This window comes from Oncorhynchus gorbuscha, unplaced genomic scaffold (assembly GCF_021184085.1).
Source record: "Oncorhynchus gorbuscha isolate QuinsamMale2020 ecotype Even-year unplaced genomic scaffold, OgorEven_v1.0 Un_scaffold_1144, whole genome shotgun sequence".
In the NCBI taxonomy this organism is placed as follows: Eukaryota; Metazoa; Chordata; class Actinopteri; order Salmoniformes; family Salmonidae; genus Oncorhynchus; species Oncorhynchus gorbuscha.
This window is the reverse complement of record NW_025746012.1, coordinates 1-9,117: the sequence shown is the minus strand read 5'-3', so window position 1 is coordinate 9,117 and position 9,117 is coordinate 1.

Genomic DNA, 9,117 nt, shown 5'->3' with positions numbered 1-9,117 from the left:
AGATAACACACCTGGCACCCTAACGGCTGTAGAACAAATCAGCAAGATACCACACCTGGCACCCTAACGGCTGTAGAACAAATCAGAAAGATACCACACCTGGCACCCTAACGGCTGTAGAACAAATCAGAAAGATACCACACCTGGCACCCTAACGGCTGGAGAACATACCAGCAAGATACCACACCTGGCACCCTAACGGCTGTAGAACAAATCAGAAAGATACCACACCTGGCACCCTAACGGCTGTAGAACAAATTAGCAAGATACCACACCTGGCACCCTAACGGCTGGAGAACATACCAGCAAGATACCACACCTGGCACCCTAACGGCTGTAGAACAAATCAGCAAGATACCACACCTGGCACCCTAACGGCTGGAGAACATACCAGCAAGATACCACACCTGGCACCCTAACGGCTGTAGAACATACCAGCAAGATACTACACCTGGCACCCTAACGGCTGTAGAACAAATCAGCAAGATACCACACCTGGCACCCTAACGGCTGTAGAACAAATCAGCAAGATACCACACCTGGCACCCTAACGGCTGTAGAACAAATCAGCAAGATACCACACCTGGCACCCTAATGGCTGTAGAACAAATCAGCAAGATACCACACCTGGCACCCTAACGGCTGTAGAACATATCAGCAAGATACCACACCTGGCACCCTAACGGCTGTAGAACAAATCAGCAAGATACCACACCTGGCACCCTAACGGCTGTAGAACAAATCAGCAAGATACTACACCTGGCACCCTAACGGCTGTAGAACAAATCAGAACATTGACCGACTGGAAAAACCTAAGGGTCCTTTGTGAATGTACTATTAAATACAGACTACAAGCTGGTCTGTCCATCTGTGCTGAATGACTATAGGGGGTAACAGACTGCTCTCTCTCCTCTCCATCCCTTTCTGTCTTTATCATCCCTTGTTTTCTCTATTTCCCTTGTTTTCTCTCCCTACTCACAGCTGTCCAGGCTCTGCCTCTTAACAAGGAGCAGATTCTAACTGTGTCTTCTATATACTGTGAAACAACAGATTCTAACTGTCTTCTATACACTGGGAAACAACAGATTCTAACTGTGTCTTCTATACACTGTGAAACAACAGATTCTAACTGTCTTCTATACACTGGGAAACAACAGATTCTAACTGTCTTCTATACACTGGGAAACAACAGATTCTAACTGTCTTCTATACACTGTGAAACAACAGATTCTAACTGTCTTCTATACACTGTGAAACAACAGATTCTAACTGTCTTCTATACACTGTGAAACAACAGATTCTAACTGTCTTCTATACACTGGGAAACAACAGATTCTAACTGTGTCTTCTATACACTGTGAAACAACAGATTCTAACTGTGTCTTCTATACACTGTGAAACAACAGATTCTAACTGTGTCTTCTATATACTGTGAAACAACAGATTCTAACTGTGTCTTCTATACACTGTGAAACAACAGATTCTAACTGTGTCTTCTATACACTGTGAAACAACAGATTCTAACTGTGTCTTCTATACACTGTGAAACAACAGATTCTAACTGTGTCTTCTATACACTGGGAAACAACAGATTCTAACTGTGTCTTCTATACACTGTGAAACAACAGATTCTAACTGTGTCTTCTATACACTGTGAAACAACAGATTCTAACTGTGTCTTCTATACACTGTGAAACAACAGATTCTAACTGTGTCTTCTATACACTGTGAAACAACAGATTCTAACTGTGTCTTCTATACACTGTGAAACAACAGATTCTAACTGTGTCTTCTATACACTGTGAAACAACAGATTCTAACTGTGTCTTCTATACACTGTGAAACAACAGATTCTAACTGTGTCTTCTATACACTGTGAAACAACAGATTCTAACTGTGTCTTCTATACACTGTGAAACAACAGATTCTAACTGTGTCTTCTATACACTGTGAAACAACAGATTCTAACTGTCTTCTATACACTGTGAAACAACAGATTTTAACTGTGTCTTCTATACACTGGGAAACAACAGATTCTAACTGTGTCTTCTATACACTGGGAAACAACAGATTCTAACTGTCTTCTATACACTGTGAAACAACAGATTCTAACTGTGTATTCTATACACTGTGAAACAACAGATTCTAACTGTTTCTTCTATACATTGTGAAACAACAGATTCTAACTGTGTCTTCTATACACTGTGAAACAACAGATTCTAACTGTCTTCTATACACTGTGAAACAACAGATTCTAACTGTCTTCTATACACTGTGAAACAACAGATTCTAACTGTCTTCTATACACTGTGAAACAACAGATTCTAACTGTCTTCTATACACTGGGAAACAACAGATTCTAACTGTCTTCTATACACTGTGAAACAACAGATTCTAACTGCGTCTTCTATACACGGTGAAACAACAGATTCTAACTGTGTCTTCTATACACTGTGAAACAACAGATTCTAACTGTGTCTTCTATACACTGGGAAACAACAGATTCTAACTGTGTATCCTATACACTGTGAAACAACAGATTCTAACTGTCTTCTATACACTGTGAAACAACAGATTCTAACTGTCTTCTATACACTGTGAAACAACAGATTCTAACTGTCTTCTATACACTGTGAAACAACAGATTCTAACTGTCTTCTATACACTGGGAAACAACAGATTCTAACTGTCTTCTATACACTGTGAAACAACAGATTCTAACTGTGTCTTCTATACACGGTGAAACAACAGATTCTAACTGTGTCTTCTATACACTGTGAAACAACAGATTCTAACTGTGTCTTCTATACACTGGGAAACAACAGATTCTAACTGTGTATCCTATACACTGTGAAACAACAGATTCTAACTGTGTCTTCTATACACTGTGAAACAACAGATTCTAACTGTCTTCTATACACTGTGAAACAACAGATTCTAACTGTCTTCTATACACTGGGAAACAACAGATTCTAACTGTGTCTTCTATACACTGTGAAACAACAGATTCTAACTGTCTTCTATACACTGTGAAACAACAGATTCTAACAGTCTTCTATACACTGTGAAACAACAGATTCTAACTGTCTTCTATACACTGTGAAACAACAGATTCTAACTGTGTCTTCTATACACTGTGAAACAACAGATTCTAACTGTCTTCTATACACTGTGAAACAACAGATTCTAACTGTCTTCTATACACTGTGAAACAACAGATTCTAACTGTGTCTTCTATACACTGTGAAACAACAGATTCTAACTGTCTTCTATACACTGTGAAACAACAGATTCTAACTGTCTTCTATACACTGTGAAACAACAGATTCTAACTGTGTCTTCTATACACTGTGAAACAACAGATTCTAACTGTGTCTTCTATACACTGTGAAACAACAGATTCTAACTGTCTTCTATACACTGTGAAACAACAGATTCTAACTGTCTTCTATACACTGGGAAACAACAGATTCTAACTGTGTCTTCTATACACTGGGAAACAACAGATTCTAACTGTGTCTTCTATACACTGTGAAACAACAGATTCTAACTGTCTTCTATACACTGTGAAACAACAGATTCTAACTGTGTCTTCTATACACTGTGAAACAACAGATTCTAACTGTGTCTTCTATACACTGTGAAACAACAGATTCTAACTGTGTCTTCTATACAATGTGAAACAACAGATTCTAACTGTCTTCTATACACTGTGAAACAACAGATTCTAACTGTGTCTTCTATACACTGTGAAACAACAGATTCTAACTGTGTCTTCTATACACTGTGAAACAACAGATTCTAACTGTCTTCTATACACTGTGAAACAACAGATTCTAACTGTGTCTTCTATACACTGTGAAACAACAGATTCTAACTGTCTTCTATACACTGTGAAACAACAGATTCTAACTGTGTCTTCTATACACTGTGAAACAACAGATTCTAACTGTTTCTTCTATACACTGGGAAACAACAGATTCTAATTCAGTACTCTCAAAAACAAGCCTTTTGGGATGTAATGAATAACATGATCTGGGTCCCAAATGGCACCCTTTTCCCTTCATAGCTTCCTATGGGCCCTGGTCAATAGTAGTGCATTCTTAGGGTACCAGCTGGGATACATCCATTGTTGCAGAGTCAGTGTATTCTGAATGCCTAAACGAGAAGAGCAACACCTGCATGCAAACAAATATTCCCAATAGTCAATGTGGCGGCAATAAGATGTTTCAAGAGCTGTTTTTAAACTCAAAACCATGTCCAGACAGAATGTCTCCTGTCAGCTCTTAAGCATCATTAGTAAGCTGGCAACAGAATGTCTGTATTTCTCTCTCTCTCTCTCTCTCTCTCTCTCTCTCTCTCTCTCTCTCTCTCTCTCTCTCACTCACCACACACACACAAACAGGCAGATAAACTTTACACACACACACACACACTTGTGCCTCGAATCCATTTGTCGCTGGCAAATTGCACCACAGCATCTAATTCAGGCCCTTAATTTCAGAAGCCTCGGAGTGATTTCCTGCTAAGTTATTTTCTGGAGCATCCAACCCTGACATTTCCTATTTACCCAGAGAGAAACAAACTGTTTTTCTTCTCCTGCCATGAGAAGTATACAGCTCTCTCTCTCTGAGGAGACGTGATGAGGAGGAGGAGGCCACTTTACACTACAGAGGACCAGTTGGGTTTGAGTCCACAGACAGAAAGACCTTAGGAAATTGACAGCTCATCTCTGTTTGTCTCTTTTTGCTTTCTCTCTCTAAGTACATCACAACAGTCCTCCTTTCTTGTCTCAAATAAATGACTGAATATCTAAGAGAAAGAATGAGAAAGAGAAACTACTTCCTCCTTTCCTGCCTCAAATCAATTCCTGAATGTCAAAGAGAGAGAGAGGTGGAAACACTTGTGTTAACAACATGAACGCGTCCCCTAGCAGTGTACATAGACTGGTGCTGTTCTGAACTTAGTGGCCCTGGCCGTCACAGCCTATAAGAGCCTAGCGTCTGACAACAGACCTAATGTGAGTAACTAGAATACATGACGGCCAGAGCGCCAGTGTGTGTATGCCTGTGTGTTTGTGTCCAGATCAAAAACACCTGTTTCTAGGAATAAAGAACTTCCACTGAGGAAAACAAACTACTTCAAAAGCCCATTATGTCAAGTGTTGCTTAGTGTCCTCTCAAAGAGACACTCAGTGAAAATGCTCTCTCTCTCTCCCAGAAGAGAGGGGAGGTAGGAGGAGAATAGGAGGTAGAGGTGTAGGGAGAGAGGAGGGGTGAGCACACAGAGGGTCACCTGGACTAAGATGGATAACACTTGGCCAGGAAAACTCTACAGAGGATATTTGAACTTCTGAAGAATGTGCAAAAATAGGTCCAGCCAGTTACACACTCTCCTGTTGAACCACCTCTACAGCACAGTTACACACTCTCCTGTTGAACCACCTCTACAGCACAGTTACACACTCTCCTGTTGAACCACCTCTACAGCACAGTTACACACTCTCCTGTTGAACCACCTCTACAGCACAGTTACACACTCTCCTGTTGAACCACCTCTACAGCACAGTTACACACTCTCTGTTGAACCACCTCTACAGCACAGTTACACACTCTCCTGTTGAACCACCTCTACAGCACAGTTACACACTCTCCTGTTGAACCACCTCTACAGCACAGTTACACACTCTCCTGTTGAACCACCTCTACAGCACAGTTACACACTCTCCTGTTGAACCACCTCTACAGCACAGTTACACACTCTCCTGTTGAACCACTTCTACAGCACAGTTACAGCACAGTTACACACTCTCCTGTTGAACCACCTCTACAGCACAGTTACACACTCTCCTGTTGAACCACCTCTACAGCACAGTTACACACTCTCCTGTTGAACCACCTCTACAGCACAGTTACACACTCTCCTGTTGAACCACCTCTACAGCACAGTTACACACTCTCCTGTTGAACCACCTCTACAGCACAGTTACACACTCTCCTGTTGAACCACCTCTACAGCACAGTTACACACTCTGTTGAACCTGTTACACACTCTCCTGTGAACCACCTCTACAGCACAGTTACACACTCTCCTGTTGAACCACCTCTACAGCACAGTTACACACTCTCCTGTTGAACCACCTCTACAGCACAGTTACACACTCTCCTGTTGAACCACCTCTACAGCACAGTTACACACTCTCCTGTTGAACCACCTCTACAGCACAGTTACACACTCTCCTGTTGAACCACCTCTACAGCACAGTTACACACTCTCCTGTTGAACCACCTCTACAGCACAGTTACACACTCTCCTGTTGAACCACCTCTACAGCACAGTTACACACTCTCCTGTTGAACCACCTCTACAGCACAGTTACACACTCTCCTGTTGAACCACCTCTACAGCACAGTTACACACTCTCCACAGTGTTGAACCACCTCTACAGCACAGTTACACACTCTCCTGTTGAACCACCTCTACAGCACAGTTACACACTCTCCTGTTGAACCACCTCTACAGCACAGTTACACACTCTCCTGTTGAACCACCTCTACAGCACAGTTACACACTCTCCTGTTGAACCACCTCTACAGCACAGTTACACACTCTCCTGTTGAACCACCTCTACAGCACAGTTACACACTCTCCTGTTGAACCACCTCTACAGCACAGTTACACTCTCCTGTTGAACCACCTCTCAGCACAGTTGTTGAACCACCTCTACAGCACAGTTACACACTCTCCTGTTGAACCACCTCTACAGCACAGTTACACACTCTCCCTGTTGAACCACCTCTACAGCACAGTTACACACTCCTGTTGAACCTGTTGAACCACCTCTACAGCACAGTTACACACTCTCCTGTTGAACCACCTCTACAGCACAGTTACACACTCTCCTGTTGAACCACCTCTACAGCACAGTTACACACTCTCCTGTTGAACCACCTCTACAGCACAGTTACACACTCTCCTGTTGAACCACCTCTACAGCACAGTTACACAGTTGAACCACCTCTACAGCACAGTTACACACTCTCCTGTTGAACCACCTCTACAGCACAGTTACACACTCTCCTGTTGAACCACCTCTACAGCACAGTTACACACTCTCCTGTTGAACCACCTCTACAGCACAGTTACACACTCTCCTGTTGAACCACCTCTACAGCACAGTTACACACTCTCCTGTTGAACCACCTCTACAGCACAGTTACACACTCTCTGTTGAACCACCTCTACAGCACAGTTACACACTCTCCTGTTGAACCACCTCTACAGCACAGTTACACTCTCCTGTTGAACCACCTCTACAGCACAGTTACACACTCTCCTGTTGAACCACCTCTACAGCACAGTTACACACTCTCCTGTTGAACCACCTCTACAGCACAGTTACACACTCTCTCCTGTTGAACCACCTCTACAGCACAGTTACACACTCTCCTGTTGAACCACCTCTACAGCACAGTTACACACTCTCCTGTTGAACCACCTCTACAGCACAGTTACACACTCTCCTCTCCTGTTGAACCACCTCTACAGCACAGTTACACACTCTCCTGTTGAACCACCTCTACAGCACAGTTACACACTCTCCTGTTGAACCACCTCTACAGCACAGTTACACTCTCCTGTTGAACCACCTCTAGCACAGTTACACACTCTCCTGTTGAACCACAGTTACACACTCTCTGTTGAACAGCACAGTTACACACTCTCCTGTTGAACCACCTCTACAGCACAGTTACACACTCTCCTGTTGAACCACCTCTACAGCACAGTTACACACTCTCCTGTTGAACCACCTCTACAGCACAGTTACACACTCTCCTGTTGAACCACCTCTACAGCACAGTTACACACTCTCCTGTTGAACCACCTCTACAGCACAGTTACACACTCTCCTGTTGAACCACCTCTACAGCACAGTTACACACTCTCCTGTTGAACCACCTCTACAGCACAGTTACACACTCTCCTGTTGAACCACCTCTACAGCACAGTTACACACTCTCTGTTGAACCACCTCTACAGCACAGTTACACACTCTCCTGTTGAACCACCTCTACAGCACACAGTTACACACTCTCCTGTTGAACCACCTCTACAGCACAGTTACACACTCTCCTGTTGAACCACTCTCCTACCCAGACCAGTTACACACTCTCCTGTTGAACCACCTCTACAGCACAGTTACACACTCTCCTGTTGAACCACCTCTACAGCACAGTTACACACTCTCCTGTTGAACCACCTCTACAGCACAGTTACACACTCTCCTGTTGAACCACCTCTACAGCACAGTTACACACTCTCCTGTTGAACCACCTCTACAGCACAGCACAGTTACACACAGTTACACTCTCCTGTTGAACCACCTCTACAGCACAGTTACACACTCTCCTGTTGAACCACCTCTACAGCACAGCACAGTTAACCACCTCTACAGCACAGTTACACACTCTCCTGTTGAACCACCTCTACAGCACAGTTACACACTCTCCTGTTGAACCACCTCTACAGCACAGTTACACACTCTCCTGTTGAACCACCTCTACAGCACAGTTACACACTCTCCTGTTGAACCACCTCTACAGCACAGTTACACACTCTGTTGAACCACCTCTACAGCACAGTTACACACTCTCCTGTTGAACCACCTCTACAGCACAGTTACACACTCTCCTGTTGAACCACCTCTACAGCACAGTTACACTCTCCTGTTGAACCACCTCTACAGCACAGTTACACACTCTCCTGTTGAACCACCTCTACAGCACAGTTACACACTCTCCTGTTGAACCACCTCTACAGCACAGTTACACACTCTCCTGTTGAACCACCTCTACAGCACAGTTACACACTCTCCTGTTGAACCACCTCTACAGCACAGTTACACACTCTCCTGTTGAACCACCTCTACAGCACAGTTACACACTCTCCTGTTGAACCACCTCTACAGCACAGTTACACACTCTCCTGTTGAACCACCTCTCAGCACAGTTACACACTCTCCTGTTGAACCACCTCTACAGCACAGTTACACACTCTCCTGTTGAACCACCTCTACAGCACAGTTACACACTCTCCTGTTGAACCACCTCTACAGCA